Here is a 19,386-nt window from a genome sequence, read left to right as displayed (position 1 = left end):
AGCTGCTGGACGTAGATCGCCACCATGCCCATGGGGGGCTTCTCGGCTGAGTCGTCCGGCCCAGGCGAGGTGATGAGATACCCCGGCCGGAAGGGATATTTTCTTATCACCCTCTCAGCCCTGTCTCTTCCCATACGACTTCTAAACTTCGGCATCTTGCCGAAGTCTATCTTGGCTACATCTTTCGGAGTGACTGGCTGCAATACGCCCTCGTCGTGGGGTATCTCAGTTCCGAGCTCGCTATTGTAGACGACCTCGGAACCACCATCACTCATCTCGGATGACTCCGAATCCGAGGCTGCCTCGCTGGTTCCCACTTCGGCAGACCCCTCCGCATCACTAGGAGTAGATCCCTCTGAGCTGGATGACTTCGGCACCTCCAAGGTGTCCGGTCCCTCCTCAGTCTGGTAGCTCGGTGTCACGGTTTCCTTATGGGTTTTAGCTGTTTTGGCCATGTGTGAAAGACGAGATGAAAAGAAAGATACTTACTATTGACTACGGCATCGGATGCGGTGATGACTTCGGCGGTGATCTCGGCTGGCAGGATTGATCTCGGCAACACTCACGAATTTTGCAAGTCGCAGGGGAAGAAGGGAAAGTGATGGGTCATGCGGTGAAAAGGACCCCCCATTTATAGGGGATTGGGGGAATCCGAAGAGGCGACAAGAAGCCGAAGAGGCGGCTACGTTCGAATTCAAAACGCCGTGTCTCTCTCTCTTTCTTCATTAATGTCCCGTCCTTTCGACTGACACCCTCTCTGATCGAAACGTTCCACTACTTCACGACGTGACGGTTACGTGTCAACTGACTCCCCACGTCCCATCAACTGACATGCCCACGTGTCACGCCCCCGCGTCTTCCGGAGCCTTTATAGGATCCCGACCCTGAATGACTTCGGCACCAGGAAGCCTCGGCACCTCGCTATCCCCGGAGCTCCCGAGGCTTGGGGGGCTTATTGAGGATGCTCACCTCGGCCGGCCCTGCCTTGCCGAGGTGAACCCAGCTCCTCGTCCACTCAAGCACGGTCACGTCCCACAAATGACCCCTGAGGTCGGCCGCCGACCTCCTTGGATGACTTCCAGACTTCCACCTCGACTGCACGCTGATGATGTCAACCCACCTGACACCACCCAGAACCAGTGTGCTTTATCTGAAAAGCACACTGGACGCACTTAATGGCCACTGATCAAGATCCTCCGTCACCCTGCCCAGGCGGCTACAGTGTCAGAGTCAGGCCTCCTGACAAGGAACAGAGCCGTAATGCCAGGTCGTGGGTCCCGCCAGCGTGAGTCCTCCATCCTACCTTCTACTCCCACTCTATAAATATCCCACACACGCTCCCAACAAGTAAGCACACTGTTCATTCTCATATACTACTATTTTTCTCGTTCTCATACTAATTTAAGCGTCGGAGTGATCCCAGGGGAGAAGCCCCGCCATCCACTTCAGACACGCAAATTCACCTCATCTCATCTCAGAGAGGACTGATCTAGGTCGGTCTGTCTACCATCCAAAAATCACCTCTTCAATCTTCCTCCACTATCTCTCTCAATAGTTCCTCTTCAATGTTTTGTGCTTGCCAATGAGAGGGATCCTCAACAAGTTCCTCACTGAATATCATACTTGAAACCCACTCCTTCCATGTAGTTCTACTGTATTTCTCTTCTTCTAGTGTGCCAGCAGCCAGGAACTGATACACATACACAACTTTGTCCTGACCAGGTCGAAAGGCCCGTGCAATTGCTTGCTTGCTCTTTGAAGCATTCCACTCAGAATCCAGTAATATTACTCGTCATGCTGCAATTAAGCTAATCCCTTCAGCACAATAGATGCCAACATAACCTTTGATGGTCCACCAGGCTCCTCAAATTTATCCATCACCCTCCCTCTCTCAAACAGTTCAATGTCACCTTGAAGCACTAGCACATCTTTGCCCTTTTGCCAGTTAAAAACGGTAGCAAATAGCTCAAGAAACAGATTGATTGGAGCAATGTTATGGCAAAAGATCAAGACCTTCTCCCTTCTAAACACACACTTGGGTATATGACTCATAACAAATCTGACCTTTGAACCAAACTTGACATCAAATTTAGTTCTTTCAAGATCCCCCAATTCTTCCGCACTGAAATATTGATTAGAACAAGCAGTTGTTCTTATCAACCAAGGATGAATTGCCCCAAGAGTGATTAATAGTTCTAGTTCCAATGGGAAACCTTTGTAAACACGCCTTTGATTTTGAAGCTTCTCCAAAATTCCTTGTTGAAGAGAGGCTGACTTCATCATCAATGTGTAGCATTGTAAACCAGGGAGATTGTCAGTGCTCCCAGCTTCATATACATCTATAAATCCACCAGTCAGATTCTTCAAAATATTTATACCTTCCAACCTTTCATCAGGTATATTTGAGTCGATCAGCTTTGAAATTTTATCCGTGAACATTTTTCTCGCTCTATTTTCTTGGGAGAAGCGATTGTTTGGACCCTTTTGTTTCCTCTTGTACTTCGGATCCAACTCTTTCAACAACTCTTTCACAATGTTTGGTCTTGTCAAGTAAAGAGTGTTGAAATACTGTTGGATCCTTAATCTAACATTGGACTTATATGTGAATAATTATGTATTGCAAACTGTCAATTAAGGTTAAACCCAATTAAAGTGATCAAATATAGTTTGGGTTTAATGTATCTAATAGAATGTGGGCCCTTTAATGTGTAGAAACTTATGGGCTCCTATTTCAATGATGGGCTGAAATAGGGCTTCAAAAGGTAACAGAAATGTTACCTATAAATAGGGTTATGGTCCCCAGGTCACAGGTATCGTTTTAGTTGTCGTATTTCCTAATACCACAAAATAGCCCTTCCCTGATATCCCATCGTCAGGAAAGATACCAGAGAGAAACTAAAGGCCTCTCTCAAAGGATCGGTGAATACCTGTTGACCTGAAAGGTCACCCCAAATCTCTAGGGATTCAAGTATCAAGTTATCAATATGGATTCAGGTACGCTTCCGCTATTTTACAGTTAATGTATTTCTTAATAATCGCCATACAGATCTTGGGTATAAAGGTGATGGTTTTCACCAGTGGTTAGATTTAGATAACCACCATAACAAGTGGTATCAGAGCCCATATGGTTGATTATTAGGAAATAATTTGGTTTTTAGTAATTTATAGTTTTATTACTATTGGTTTGGTTTTCATGGCTACTGGCTGCGGTCTTTGATGCTAGTAAATACATTATTGTTACGTGTTCAAATCTTCGGTTGCTAGCTGATTCATTGTTTGATTATACATGAACATGATTTTGGTTGCTTTTGCCGCACAAAGAGAATTCAGTTTTGACTCTGTGGTTCTGATCTCGGTCACGATGCCATGCTTGTATGTAATCCAGTATTAAAAAAAAAAAAAAAAGGAATCCGTGGGTTCTGCTCCCATGTTGGATGAGTCTTCATACGGTTTTTTATGTTCATGAGTTCTTGCGTAAGTCAATAGGCATGAACTGCTAGTCTGATGCAATTTATGTGCTTTTGGCCTTCGGTCAAATTCTTCCAACAATCTCAATGCTTTTGACACATAAGTCTTCATACGATTTTCAGCTTATGTTTACTTAAAACATGAATCAAGTGATGATGTAAGTTAATTTGTCTTCTGGCCACGGGAAGTCCTTTGTCTTTTCCTCTGCCATTATGGACAAGTTAATTTTATTTCATGTTAACAATTTTTAGTTCACGGATTGTTAGATTTGCAATCACTTTTGTTCTGATGCATGGCCAATGAATCCAGACTTCTTGTTTGCTTATGTCATTCACGTGCCTTTTACGTTTGATGCTTGTTGTGTGAATTTGTGAACAAACGTGGACCAAAGTTCCATGATGGTCAAATCATGGTTATTGGCTTCGATGTTTTGCACTTTTGCTTGGCCGATTCACTGTTTTTCAATATGTTTATGTTAAGAAAATTAGAGTTTTTTTTAATTTAAGTGAACCCTAATAAAGTTAAATAGGACATTTAAACCCTATAAAATCCATATATGTGGCCCATTAAATATATAGTTTTATAAAGTACTTATGGATTTCAAGAAATTTTTGGGTTTGAATGATAATTTTGGATCAAATTATGGATATGGACTTTTGGTCCAATAAGTCATGATTCAATTTAATTGATTTCACCATGTTTGACCACGTTTTGACCAAAGTTGACCAAAGTTGACTTTGATTAAAATTTTTTATTTATTTTGGATAATTTTAAATTTGAATATTGGTATGATTATATATATTTTAGAATAAATTAGTGGAAATAATATGCCACCAAAGTGATCTCTATTATGAAAATTAATTTATTTTAAAATATAACTGGTTGGGTACTAGTAATTTTATGAATATTGATCGGCCCAAAGGAAGGTCAATATTTAATGAAATTACATGTGCACTTGTGGTAATAAACATGTGATAATTATTCGGCTTTTACATGTGAATTATAAATTGGTCCAAAGGAAAATTTATTTTTGACATGTTATTATTGTCAGTGTTTATTACTGCGCCAAGATATCACTTAAAAGTTAATATTTTGTCCAAAGATAAAATATTAATGGAATATCGATATCTTGAGATGGGGTTACCATTATTTAAATTTGTTATTATTTTGGTTTATGTGAGCATTGTTTTAATTATATTATGTTTTCTGTTCAGTTGCAAATGATCTTACAAATATTACTGCCAACATCAATAACATTCCTATGCTGAATGGCACAAACTTCAAGTCCTGGAAAGAAAACCTCTTGATAGTACTTGGAGTAATGGATCTCGACCTTGCGTTAAGGGATGATTCTCCCCCACCTCTTACAGATCAGAGTACCTCTGATGAAAAGAGAAATAATGAGAGGTGGGAGAGATCAAATCGCTTGTGTCTGATGATCATTAAAAAGGCTGTTCCAGAAGCATTCAGGGGAACAATGTCAGAAACAACTGTAACCGCTAAAGAGTTCCTTCAGGACATTGAAAAAAGATTTGTCAAGAACGAAAAGGTTGAAGTTAGTACGCTCTTGACACGCCTAGTTTCAATGAAATATAGTGGTAAAGGCAATATCAGAGAGTATATCATGGAGATGTCTCATCTTGCTTCGAAATTAAATGCACTTAAGTTGAAACTCTCCGAAGAGTTACTAGTGCATTTGATTTTAATATCTCTTCCTACACAATTTAGCCAATTTAAGGTGAGTTACAATTGTCAAAAGGAGACTTGGTCTCTAAATGAACTCATCTCACACTGTGTAGAGGAAGAGGAAAGGTTGAAGCAAGAGCAGACAGAAAGTGCTCATCTGGTGTCAACCACTAATAATAAAAGTAAGGGACTTAAAAGAAAGAAGGAAAAAGGAGCTGCAGGTACAACGCCACAAAAGAAACAACAAAAGAAATCAAATGATCAGGGAAAGAATAGTTGTTTCTTCTGTGGAGTTGAAGGGCATCAAAAGAAGCATTGCACCAACTATCACGCTTGGCGTGCTAAGAAAGGTATGCTTCTTAATTTGGTTTGTTCTGAGATTAATTTAACTTCGGTACCTAGACACACATGGTGGTTAGATTCTGGTGCAACAACTCACATCAGTGTGTCTATGCAGGGTTGCCTGAATTGCCGAAAGTCTAATGATAATGAAAGATATATCTACGTGGGCGATGGCAAAACAGTTCAAGTTGAGACAATTGGAGTTTTTAGATTATTGTTAAAGACCGGATTTTATTTGGATCTCTATGACACATTTGTTGTACCGTCTTTTAGATGGAATTTAATTTCTATTTCTGTTTTGGACAAATTTGGTTACTTTTGTTCATTTGGAAATGGAAAATTTGAATTGTTTCATGATTCAAAATTGGTTGGTTCTGGTTCTTTAATGTATTACGATAATCTATATTTAATTGATACGATTGCCTCATTTAATGAATCTCTGCATTTGAGTACTAGAGGAGTTAAAAGAAAATTAGCCAACGAGAATTCAGCTGCATTATGGCACAAGAGATTGGGACATATCTCCAAACGGAGAATGGAAAGGCTTGTGTCAAATGAAATTCTCGACCCCTTGAATTTTACAGATTTTAATGATTGTATTAACTGTATAAAGGGGAAACAAACCAATAAAATGAGATTTGAAGCCAATAGGTCTTTAGACGTCTTAGAACTTATATATACAGATATTTGTGGACCATTTCCTACATCTGCTTGGAATGGTCAATAATATTTTATAACGTTCATAGACGATTTTTCAAGATACGGCTACATATATCTCATTTCTGAAAAGTCACAGTCACTGGACGTGTTCAAAAATTTTAAGGCCGAAATTGAGAATCAACTCAACAAAAGAATTAAAAGCGTCAGATCTGACCGTGGTGGTGAGCACTATGGTAGATATGACGGTTCAGGTGAACAACGTTCAGGACCATTTGCTAAATACCTAGAGGAATGCGGTATCGTTCCACAGTACACTATGCCGGGTTCACCCACTATGAATGGTGTAGCTGAAAGACGAAATAGAACGTTTAAAGACATGGTAAGGAGTATGATATGTCATTCTACCTTACCAGAGTCACTCTGGGGAGAAGCACTTAAGACTGCAGCATATAATTTTTAACAGAGTTCCAACTAAAGCAACTATCAAAACCCCTTATGAACTTTGGATTGGGAAAAAGCCTAGTTTAAAGCATCTACATATTTGGGGATGTCCAGTTGAGACAAGGCCTTATAGGCCTAATGAAAGGAAACTGGACTCAAAACGATTAGTTGTTATTTTATTGGATACTCTGAAAGATCCAGAGGTTACAAGTTTTATGATCCCACAGTTAAATTAATTTTTGAGACAGGAAATGCTCGGTTCTTTGAGGATGTCGAGTTTGGGGGAGAAAATACAGTAAGGGACATTGTCTTTAAAGAGAAATATATTAATATTCCCACAGGTGTCATTGCTCTTGCTCAGGACCCTATTCCTGAACTTGATCATGACATGACAAATCAAGACAATGTCGAAGAGCAAACTGTTATAGAAGAACAAACTCTTTCTCTTCAAGAACCAGTGCCATTAAGAAGATCCACTAGAGAAAGGAGAAGTGCAGTGCCAGATGATTACATTATTTTTCTCCAAGAATATGAAGATGACTCTGGATTGATGGAAGATATCCAATCAACTTCCGTCAAGCCATGGAAAGTTCAAATTCTCAAAAGTGGATCGATGCCATGAATGAGGAGATTAAATCCATGAAGGACAATGATGTTTGGGATCTTGTCCCATTGCCAGAAGGTGCGAAACCCATTGATTGTAAATGGATATTTAAAATCAAAAGAGATTCGAAAGGCAATGTGGAAAGATTCAAAACTCGTCTTGTCGCTAAGGGATTTACACAAAAAAAAGGTACCGACTATAAAGAAACATTCTCTCCAGTCTCTTCAAAGGACTCCTTTAGAGTTATTATGGCATTAGTGGCGCATTTCAATCTTGAGTTACATCAGATGGATGTAAAGACAGCGTTTCTCAATGGTAACATTGACGAGACAATTTATATGGTGCAACCAGAAAACTTTGTATCAGGAGAAACAAAGAATATGGTTTGCAAACTTAAAAAATCCATCTATGGGCTCAAACAAGCGTCTCGACAATGGTATTTCAAATTTCATCAGGTGATCATCTCATTTGGTTTCGAGATGAATTTAGTGGATGATTGTATATACCATAAGTTTTGTGGGAGCAAATATATTTTTCTGGTATTGTATGTTGATGATATTTTGCTTGCCAGCAACAATATTGGTCTATTGCATGAAATCAAGAAATTTTTAACTAAGAATTTTGAGATGAAAGATCTTGGTGATGCATCTTTTGTGTTAGGTATACAAATACACCGGGATCGATCTCGGGGTATTTTAGGAATATCACAAAAGGGCTATATTGAAAAGGTTCTCAAAAGATATGGCATGCAAAATTGTAAACCAGGTGACACTCCCGTGACTAAAGGAGACAAATTTAGTCTTGAGCAGTGTCCCAAGAATGCTTTTGAGAAAAGAGAGATGCAAAAGATTCCTTATGCCTCAGCAGTAGGGAATCTAATGCATGCTCAAGTATGTACGCGTCCGGATATTGCGTACATTACTGGGATGTTGGGTAGATATTTGAGTAATCCTGGATTAGATCATTGGAAAGCAACCAAACGGGTCTTACGGTATCTACAGAAAACAAACGACTACATGCTCACGTATCGGAAGTCAGATGAGTTAGAGATCGTTGGGTATACTGATTCCGATTATGCTGGATGCCAAGATACTATGAAGTCAACGTCGGGCTATGTGTACTTGTTGGCTGGAGGTGCCATATCCTGGAAGAGTGCTAAACAGTCCCTCATAGCATCTTCCACTATGGCTGCAGAGTTTATTGCTTGTTATGAGGCATCCAATCAAGGAATTTGGCTGCGAAATTTCGTCACAGGATTACGTGTGGTAGATAGTGTTGAAAGGCCACTCAAATTATTTTGTGACAATAAGTCAGCAGTCCTATATTCCAACAATAACAGGAGCTCGACGAAATCTAAATATATAGATATCAAGTTCCTGGCTGTTAAAGAAAGAGTGCAGAATGGACAATTATCGATAGAGCATATCGGGACAAACTCCATGGTTGAGGATCCGCTTACTAAAGGATTGCCATCCAAAATGTTTCATGAGCATACTGCTCGTATGAGTGTCATATTATTAAATGATGTACAGTTTTAGTGGGAGTTTGTTATTTTGAATGCTCATATGATGTTTTTGGTTATTAAGGATTTAAGAATATTTTATGCATAAATAAAGTTTGGATTTATTTGCACTCTAACTTTGGTATGGTTTGATCTCATAAAATTTAAGGTGGACCAGTTGGAAATAGGCATGTTTTGATCACATTACATGAAATTTCCATGCTACTCATCCACATCATAATTCATGTTATTCAATTGCATTGATATACGTGACCATTGATGGGTCGAGTTACGAAATTGTAACAAAGGCCGCTTTGATCTTATATTGGTGTAATTGATGGACCGAATTGGTTACAGATACATTGTGATAATGACAGTAAAGTTGAGCTCATACGGTTAATTGCAAAATATAATTATAAGGTTACACATATAGTCCAAGTGGAAGATTGTTGGATCCTTAATCCAACATTGGACTTATATGTGAATAATTATGTATTGCAAACTGTCAATTAAGGTTAAACCCAATTAAAGTGATCAAATATAGTTTGGGTTTAATGTATCTAATAGGATATAGGCCCTTTAATGTGTAGAAACTTATGGGCTCCTATTTCAATGATGGGCTGAAATAGGGCTCCAAAAGGTAACAGGAATGTTACCTATAAATAGGGTTATGGTCCCCAGGTCACAGGTATCGTTTTAGTTGTCGTATTTCCTAATACCACAAAATAGCCCTTCCCTGATATCCCATCGTCAGGAAAGATACCAGAGAGAAACTAAAGGCCTCTCTCAAAGGATCGGTGAATACCTGTTGACCGGAAGGCCACCCCAAATCTCTAGGGATTCAAGTATCAAGTTATCAATATGGATTCAGGTACGCTTCCGCTATTTTACAGTTAATGTATTTCTTAATAATCGCCATACAGATCTTGGGTTTAAAGGTGATGGTTTTCACCGGTGGTTAGATTTAGATAACCACCATAACAAATACTCCCCAAAATTATTCTGAAATAGTGTACCCGAGAGTAATACTCTGAGTTTCGTATTAACTTTCATCAAAGCTTTCCTTAGCCTTGATTTCGTACTCCTTGGGTTGTGCCCTTCATCAAGTATTAGAATCCCCGGACACTGCTGTAAAACCTGGGCCATATATTTCCGGTGAGCATAATTTGAACCTTCTCTCGTCAATGTCAGGAATGAGGTATAGCCCATGAGAAGGACACTGGGATGGGAAAGCCACTTCTGCATCTTTTCCAGACAGTCTAAGACATGCATAAAATCTTGGTTTCGAGGAAGACTTGCATTTGAGCGCAATCTTTGCCTTAAGACTTCACCTTTATATGTTTGGCCACCATGAATCTGGTAAAAGGGAATAGGAATGTTCCACTTTATTACTTCTTTGTACCATGTATAAAAGTGTTGTCTTAGGCGCGAGCACCAAAGGTCGAGAACCTGGAAATAGTTTCAAGTAGCTGACAAGGAAAGTTATAATCAACAAGATTTCCCAGCTCCAGGTGTATGAGAAATAACACAACCACCTCTCCTTTTGCTCTTGTCTTCCATAAGGGCTGGTACTAAAGATCCAGCAATGTTTCTCCAGAGAAATTCAAAAGCTCGCTTTTGGTGGACACGCAATTTACTTCTAAGATCAGGAATTAAGGCCCATACGTTGTCTCCACTTCTCCTTCTGATGAAGGTGCCTTGGAGGAAGCTGGAACATGAAAATTATCGAGGCCTCCAGCTCCATTTGGCTTATGCTCTGAATTTTCTTCAGCCCTTTGCTCCTAGTGTACAAACCCTCTTGCAGATGACCACTGCCAAGGTAGTAACAGAGAACCAATCAAGATAACGAAGTTTTGCATGAAAACAGGTGACCTCGAACATAAAAGAGTTCACGGGCAGCATGATGGTTTCGTTTAGTCCCTAGAGACAGATGGCATATCATGCAAATACCCAGTTGGCCCTTCTTCAAGAAGGCAAAAAATATAAAATCCAGTTGGCCCTTATTTAAGCATGCAAGGCTATTTTCACGGGATTACCATTTAAAAGACTCGGAACACATTCATTCTTTCTTGTACAAGCTGTACAGCACCACTAACATCTTAAGCTACACCATTCTAGTTGTTTAAGTTTGTATGCAAAGATTGGTTCATGGTTTTGACATATTCGATAACTCTTTCATCAAATCTTAATTGACTTACAAATGGGGGTGATACATCCTTCATTTCTGTGCTCACAAATCCGCACAGCCGGCAAATAACTCCAATTTCTTCGTTGAGTCGATAATCATGGTTGCATCCTGTTCTACCTTTCTCAGTTGACAGTTTCACTTCAGTTGGAAATGCATGAGAATCCTGTAAATCTTTAAATCGTCATGGTGTTTCTCTTACATTTTAGTGGAAGAAATATCATCATAGACACGGACGAAGTTAAAAATATGGAGAGTTCAAGGTTGACCATTTTGTTGAGGATTTGCATGTGCGTGTTTAGAAGTCATACCTCACCATCATCAAGAAAAAAACAAGATGCCAGGGCAAGTTCCATTTCTTTCCACAACATATCAATTTCAGAGATTTCCTCTTCATGATTCTCTTCAGCTTTGTCATTAGTTTCCTTTTGGTTCTGAAATTTTGTTGACTTGAACTCTGCCCATTGATCAATAACTGGTGGCTGTTCCATATTGATGGTTACGTCAATGTTCTCCATGCATCTTGTCAACAATTCTCTGCATGCAGCAGCACTAAATGATTTCTTTCCAGAAGGCTTCATATTGTATATACTCTCCCATTCGGAACGGATGCAAAATGCATTTCTCTTGTATGTTTTTCTGAGTAAACGTTGTACCACGAATCCACGCTCCTTTCTCATGAAGTTTAACTCAGAAGCCTTATTTTTGCGTCCTTTGGCGGTGGAAGCATTTTCATAAAGATATCTGGAAATCAGGTCAGCAAAATTTCCAGAATGATCTTCAGGATTTTCACTATTTGAAGCGTCTAACTCACGCAGAATTGATTTGCCCTCTAAGATATTGACAAGGAAACCAAAGCAAGCTGTGATTGGTCAGATTGTTCTTCTCTCGAGTTGGTGGGCTTTCACAATTTTTAGAGACAGTTGATCTGTCTGCACTTCCACGTACACGAATATTCTTGTCTGATCTTCTTTTGCAAGAGAAATCCCTGTTTCCATTTTCATCACGCTTCTGATATTTGTGGTCAGCCTGAATTGATAGTGCTGGTGGCATTTCCTGTTAAGGTACAGAAACCAGAGAAGCCAGAACTATTGCAGGAAATAGAAAAGGGACAAGCTCAAGTAATGAACTGATTAATCAATGAATCAATGTAACAGTAATCATATGAATCTGATTCTTCATTGACATAATTTGGTGAACAAATATAAGAACAGAAAAGATGGTTCTAGCTGAGTAGGGGAAAGAATCGAAGGAAATTGGGAGGGAAAAATGAGGATTGCTCCTCTTTACAAATTCAGATGAATCTGGACAAAATGAATTCAAAAAGCTACCTTACTTGAGCAGAGAAGCCTGCTTATAAAGCTAATAAATCCTAACCGAATACTAACTGAGCCACTAGAAACAATACACGTGTTGGATTATATCTGCAAGTTGCATCTGCAAGTTGCTGCTCCTGAGTGTTCTGTTATAGCAACTGAAACCCAGGAAAAGCGTGATCCGTTGGTCACGCTTTTGACAACCTCTCAGTCTAATGCCCACGCCTTCATCTTCTTAATATTCACGCCTTCATGATTCCTGCTTCCTAAGTCATGTTTTGATCTTAGTTAGTTTACTCACTTCATTACAATACCTCCCCCTTGCAACAACCTTGTCCTCAAGGTTGGAATTGAGGAAATTTCTCCCTAATTTGCACAGCATCCTCCCAGGTTGCATCTGCTGGTTCAGTTCCCCACCATTGAATTAACCATTGTGTGATAGCAGTGTTTCCCCTCTTGATCGTTCTTCTGCTTAGTAAGGATTCTGGTTCCACTCGAATGAGTCCTCTGTCATCAGTGTCTGGCAGTTGTAGTATAGGGGCAGTCTTATCCCCTAGTTTCTTCTTCAGCAAAGATACATGAAAGACAGGGTGTATCCTGGACTGAGAAGGTAGCTTAAGCCTGTAAGCAACCTTTCCAATCTTCTTCTCTATGAGGAAGGGACCAAAATACTTGGCAGATAACTTGGTGTTGTTTCTGATCATCACAGTGGATTGTCTATAAGGCTGTAACCTTAGGTACACCCACTCACCAACTTGGAATTCCCTCTCACTCCTGTGTATGTCAGCATATTTCTTCATCCTCTCCTGAGCAGTCTTCAGATTATGCTGCAATAGCTCATCCATCTGTCTCCTGTCCCTTATATAGTCACCCACAGTGGCCACTTTGGCTTGTTCATAGGGGCCAAGAGCTAACTGTGGAGGTTTGGATCCGTACAAAGCTTCAAAGGGGGTCATCTGTATAGCAGTGTGGTAGGTAGTGTTGTACCACCACTCAGCTAAGGAAAGCCATGTGTTCCACCTCTTAGGTTCCAGGTGTGTCATACACCTGAGATACATTTCTAATACCTGGTTGACTCTCTCTGTCTGGCCATCTGTTTGAGGATGGTAGGCTGTACTCAGGTTCAATCCTACCCCCAGCAGTGTGAACAGCTCTGTCCAGAATTGGCTGGTGAATATCTTGTCTCTATCTGAAATCATGCTCTGAGGGATACCGTGTAGCTTACAGATATGGTCCAGGAAGACCCTAGCTATCTTTGTAGCTTCAAAGGGGTGGGCCAAACTCATGAAGTGAGCATACTTAGTAAATCTGTCTACTACTACCAGTATAGTATCCCTTCCCTCAGACTTGGGTAACCCCTCTATAAAGTCCATGGTAACATGACTCCAGGAATGCTGTGGAATAGGGAGTGGTTGGAGTAGGCCTGGGTAAGCTGCACGTTCATCTTTACATTTCCTGCAGGTGTCACATTGCAATACTACTGTCTTGATTTCTTTGAACATACCTGGCCAGTAGAATAACTGTTTAGCTCTCAGCCAGCTGGCTTGGATGCCTGAATGTCCTCCTAGTTGTGAGTCATGGAGGGTAGTGATGAGTGTCTTCCTTATCTCCCCCCCCTTTTCCAACCACCACTCTTCCCTTATACCTCAGAATTCCACTCTGATAGCTATAGTCTGAGGCCTGTCCTGGAAATGCTAGGAGTCCCCTGATGAGGTCCTGAGCCCAGTCATCTCCCTGATAGCTCTCCATTACTTCTTTCATCCATTCTGGTATAATGATGGTAGTCATGGCATTCTCAGCTTCTCCTTTGCCTATTCTGGAGAGGGCATCAGCTACCACATTCTCCTTCCCCTTTTTGTAGCAAATTTCATAGCTTAGCCCCATCAGCTTAGTCAGCCATTTCTGTTGCAGGGGGGTGGTGATCCTCTGCTCCAGTAAGTATTTCAGACTTTGGTGGTCAGTGTTGATGATAAAGTGATGGCCTTCAAGGTAGTGCCTCCATTTAGTGACTGCTGTGACTAAGGCCAGAAGTTCTTTTTCATAAATTGACACAGGAATAATGTCATGCTCTTAAGAAATGATTGTTGATCAACTTAATTTTTTTGTTTAAATTTCATTCTTCGTGAAAGCTCGTGTAAAAATAATAGTTTGACCTCCTTTGCCATAGCAACGAATAATGTCAGGAATAAGCTGGGCTCTCGCTGAAGTAGAGCAAGGCAGGACAATATGCCTGACACTTGCGCTAGCCTTCATTTTCTCATTGCCAGTTAGGTCTGCAGTTTTCATATCCTGTTTCAGGAACTATTTCAGTCGAATGTAAAGAGAATGTTTTGTTTGGTCAAAGAGACAAATTGGGAGAGAAAATGGATGAAGTATTTCAATGTGAACTGTGTAAATTGAAGGGGCAAAACTGAACTAAATCCTACAGCCTGGTGCATAAAATTCTTGGTCACAAACGAACAATATCCAAGCTCGAGAAAAATCGGACATCGAAAAACTCACAGGCGAGTCTTCACTCGAGTCTTTTGTATCGGATGAAGTAGTCAGAACACATACATCAAGGCCGGGTCTCAGGATGCATGAGCAGTCATTAATTGTGGCTTTCCTTGACCTCATTCGGAGATTTGACATTGAAATCATCTCCTCGATCACCTCCCCATTATCTACTACATGCATGGTAATGGCTCCATCCTTAATTCTTAAGCGTTCCACAGCATGCCAAGAACTCCACCAATATGCCTCAAAGGCTGTCAAATGACATAACATAGACATGTCAACTGAACTACCAATTAAGTAGAAGTTACAGCCAAATAAACGGGAAAACAGAGAGCATGAAGTTCATAGATGGGAATTGGTTAGTGCTTACGATATGGATCAAGTGGATGAGTGCTTTATCCAATCACTTCCTCTTCATGATCACTCAACAAACCTGTGGTCAAATTAGAAGGACAGGCCAGTCCATGAGTTTAAAGTTTCAATTTATTGCAAATAATCACTTTCTAAGTCCAGAGACAGGCGTCTTGGCTACAGATATCTACATTTGACAGGGGCGATGTACATACTAGTTAGGGTACTGCAATTTCAGCTAATACTTGTGACCTCGAGACCAAGACCTTTAAATAAGTCGAGTTCCACTGGAATACATAGTAATAGTCGGAACTGGAATACATAGTAATAGTGAAACCGTTGAATAATCGAGGATCTATTATATTCAGAAATGTCAATTTGAAACTCCTGTTTGACGGTGTTAGCTTAAATTAAAATGGTTAAATCCAATCTTTGGAATTTGAAACCCATAGAGAGATTTTGTTAATTGTTATCCAAATGACATTAAGTTTGAAAAAGGATAATCCTTCTTCTTTTATTTTTTCCTCTTTTGTGGTCCAAACTCCAAACAACACTCAAAAAGGAATGTTGAAGTCGAAAGACAAACTTTCCTTAATTCCAAATCACCAATATGGCTTTGAGTAAATGATCTAAACGTATCTTAATTTTTTCTCTCTATTTATTTCCCCACATTTTCCCTGGGATCAATTCAGTTACAGGGCAATACTAAGTCATGACTTTCAATCACACTCGGAAACGTAGAATGGTGATTCAATAGTCAAAATAATCGGACACAAATTTCGACCTTGATTGCCTCATATTTTCCATTTCCTTCTCCTTTTGCATGGGAACCCACCTTCAATAACTTATGTCATAAGCTTTTCTCCCTCTTTCTTTTTTTTTTTTTTTTTAATATTTTTGCCTTTTTTTAAAAATTTTTTAAACTCCTAATAATAATTCTTCAGAATTTCAATCTATTCTTCCTGGACGAGTCTTTTATAGCAAGCAAAAGCAAGGATGAACATTCAAGGTCATCAAAACCTTCAGTTCATTGACGTTTCAATCATTCCGCAAATAATTAGACGCAATGCACGCACTTAATTGCATGTGTACACGGAAATTTATAGATTCACATACCCCTTTCCAAAATGAATATCAGAATCAAAAGAAGCAGCAGATCCGTAACAAAATGAATGAGCAGTAACTCAAAGCTCGTGTACTCATTTATCCATCATATTGATCCCCCTGAATTACCACAGAATTAAATCAGTAAGCAGAAGTAGGAAGAGGGGACAAGAAGAAGAAGAAGAAGAAAGTCAAGTCAACTGCACAGACTTCAATGGAGTTCAATCATTTTCAGGGCGGTTGATCCTAGTGAATGAAATTTGAGGAGTTTGCTTCGCTGGGCCAGACAGTGGAGGTCTAGAGCAGAGCATAGCTGCTGAGTTGGGTGGCGATCAGTGGACTTCACTGATTCATACTAGAAGTAGTAATTGAGCGATGATGGATCCCATAACAATGATATAAATTGTGAGAGAGAGAGAGAGGAGAGAGAGAAGCAGGTGGGGTCAGTTGGTGGAGGACGAAAGCAAACTCCACTGAATTGAATGCGAATCTTGTAATTTTGTGCACTGTGTCTTCCTCTTTCTTGCATGAAAACCAGTTGAAGCGGTGGATAGAGACGTCAGTCCGTCTGGTTTGATAGATCATTGGTTTCTGCATGTAAAGCAGGTGTCGGAAAAGGAGCACCACTCGTGGCCGATGCTCAATAAAAGTAAGAAATGGTGGTCAATTACAAAATTTAACTTGATGGTTATTCCGCAAGTTACTGCAAAGGAGTATGGACGTTAGAAAATTTAGTAAAGGTCCAATCCCAATGCTTATTTGGCGGATTTCCCTGAATCTTTAGGTATTTGGCGGACTTTCAATGCGGCAGATCTTTTTTTTGTGTGATCCTTCCAATGTGAAGCTATATTAAGATTTTGTAAACAACTACAGCTGGAGAGCAGGTTCATTAAATGTGGGAGGGATTGATGCAGAACACGTTGCTAAGGAGTTTTTGGCATTATTGGATCTTGCAAAGAAGAAAAACTAAAGAAGCTGAACGAGCCAAACAAGGAACAATACGAATGGTTCTTTCAAGAAACCAGCGCCACTTGCATCGTCAGCTGGCCACTGACTTTGCGGCAAGGGTAGGTTACACACGAGTCGAGCTATTCGTGAGCAGTTTGAGTCAAAACTCGATTCGAACTCGATTAACATCAAGCTCTCGAGTTCAAATTAACTAAACTGAATTCAATCTCAAAGATACTCATTATTCTGTGGGTGTACCTACGCCACTCCACTATCATTATTATTTTTTTATTTGATTTAACTTGTTCAATTTATATAGATCTAGTAATAATATTATTAATCATTCTTTTGAAGTTTTATCAAAATATTACATCATTTTATCATAACAACATAGTATATTACTTAATTCATACAAATATATTTATATAATAACAATAACATAGCATTTATAGTAAAACCTCTATAAATTAATATTTTTGGAACCATACAATTTATATTAATTTAAAGAGATAATAATTAATTGATAAATTAATAATTTATTAATTTATTAAGTGTACTTAAAATAAACCAATCCATATCTATTTGATTTGTGATAATGGTTAAATTTGCTATCTTTATGAATGTGTTTCGTATTGTTTTTAAGTCGATTGTTAAGATATTTGGTATGAATTGTCCATTTAATGTCACTAAATTGCACCTTCACTTAATAAATGAATTGTTTGTGATTTTTATCATTTTACTCGCAAAGTTTCTTTGTTTTTTATAGGTAAAATGATCAAGCTTAATGGGATGTGAAATGAGCGAGGATATGAAACTTGAGGAGTCACAACAAATGCTACGTGAAGTGGTGGAAAGGAAGAAAGAAAACAAAAAGAGAGAAGATGAAGTGGTGCTAAGTGGATGGTTTCTGCCGCGGATTGTGTCTAGAATGTTGTTTTCGTAGTTGTTCTGCACAATCCCTTGGAGAATCGCTCCAAGGATTCATCCAAGGGATTCCTGGCAGCTGCAAGTTGCCAACTTGCATGCTTCTTGCTTCTTTCTTTTTCTTGGACAAGACATAAAAGGACAATTTGTACCAATTTTTGGAGGATCTAGGAGTTTCTTTTGTGGGCAAAAAGTCCCAGTGGCCCTCAAACTATTATCCGGATGAAGTTTTGGCCCCCAAACAATTAAAAGTAAAGTTTTGGCCCCCGATCTATTCAAAGTACAAATTGTTAGACCTTCTGTCAAATTCATCAGTTAATACCGACGGAATCTACGACCACATGAGAAGCACGCCGAAATACGAAGGGCATTTTTGTCCATAAAGAGCTGTCATCCACTTGGTGAAATGGGACTTCTTCCTGAACTTGAACAAAGAAAAACTCAATTGCAGCCACAAGAGCCGGTATAACCGGCCTCACCATAGCCCAGGCCCTGTCTGGTAACAATGTGCTCGTGACGGAGGCCAGAGAACGAGTGGGCGGCAACATTACCACGGTGGAGAGGGACGGATATCTATGGGAAGAGGGTCCCAACAGTTTCCAGCCCTCCGACCCAATGCTGACCCTGGTCGTGGATAGCAGCCTCAAGGATGATTTGGTACTGGGAGATCCCAAAGCCCCTCGTTTCGTTTTCTGGGAGGGCAAGCTCAGAGCTGTCCCCTCAAGCCCCACCGACCTTCCTTTCTTTGACTTGATGACAGCTCTTTATGAACAAAAATGCCCTTCGTATTTCGGCGTGCTTCTCACGTGGTCGTAGATTCCGTCGGTATTAACAGATGAATTTGACAGAAGGTCTAACAATTTGTACTTTGAATAGATCGGGGGCCAAAACTTTACTTTTAATTGTTTTTTAATTGTTTGAGGGCCAAAACTTCATCCGGGTAATAGTTTGAGGGCCACTGGGACTTTTTGCCCTTCTTTTGTTGACTCTTAACAACAAAGAAACACATTATTGAGGAGAGAGATTGGATCTTGAAGACCAAGAATATATACTACATAGTTCTTCTAGTTTGAGGGTGTAGTGAGTTCAAATTAGCTTAAGAGAGGAGAGAGAGTTTGGAGAAAGAAGAAGAACAACCAAAGGGTTGTGTCTTACCCTTTAAGGAAAGACACAAACCATTAACAAATGTAACTCTCTTTATTTTCTCTTATGTTAGTGGAGGTTAGTGTAGTATAATCTAGTTGTGGTTATTCATTCTTGTATTGGCTCAACAAGGAGGCCAAGGGAGATGAAGAAGGAGAGGTTCAAGAAGTTCTAGTGACAGGTGCCGAACCTGTGCAATAATAATCACTAAAAAGTC

At 39.7% G+C, this 19,386-nt stretch overlaps 1 pseudogene; it reads right to left on the bottom strand.

Moving 5' to 3' along the window:
- Window positions 1–1,525: 1,525 nt before the first annotated feature.
- On the bottom strand, window positions 1,526–18,574 carry LOC113696589 (uncharacterized; annotated as a pseudogene).
- Window positions 18,575–19,386: the final 812 nt, after the last annotated feature.

Source organism: Coffea arabica, chromosome 6e (genome assembly GCF_036785885.1).
Source record: "Coffea arabica cultivar ET-39 chromosome 6e, Coffea Arabica ET-39 HiFi, whole genome shotgun sequence".
NCBI classification, from domain to species: domain Eukaryota; kingdom Viridiplantae; phylum Streptophyta; class Magnoliopsida; order Gentianales; family Rubiaceae; genus Coffea; species Coffea arabica.
This window is presented reverse-complemented; position numbering and strand designations above follow the sequence as displayed.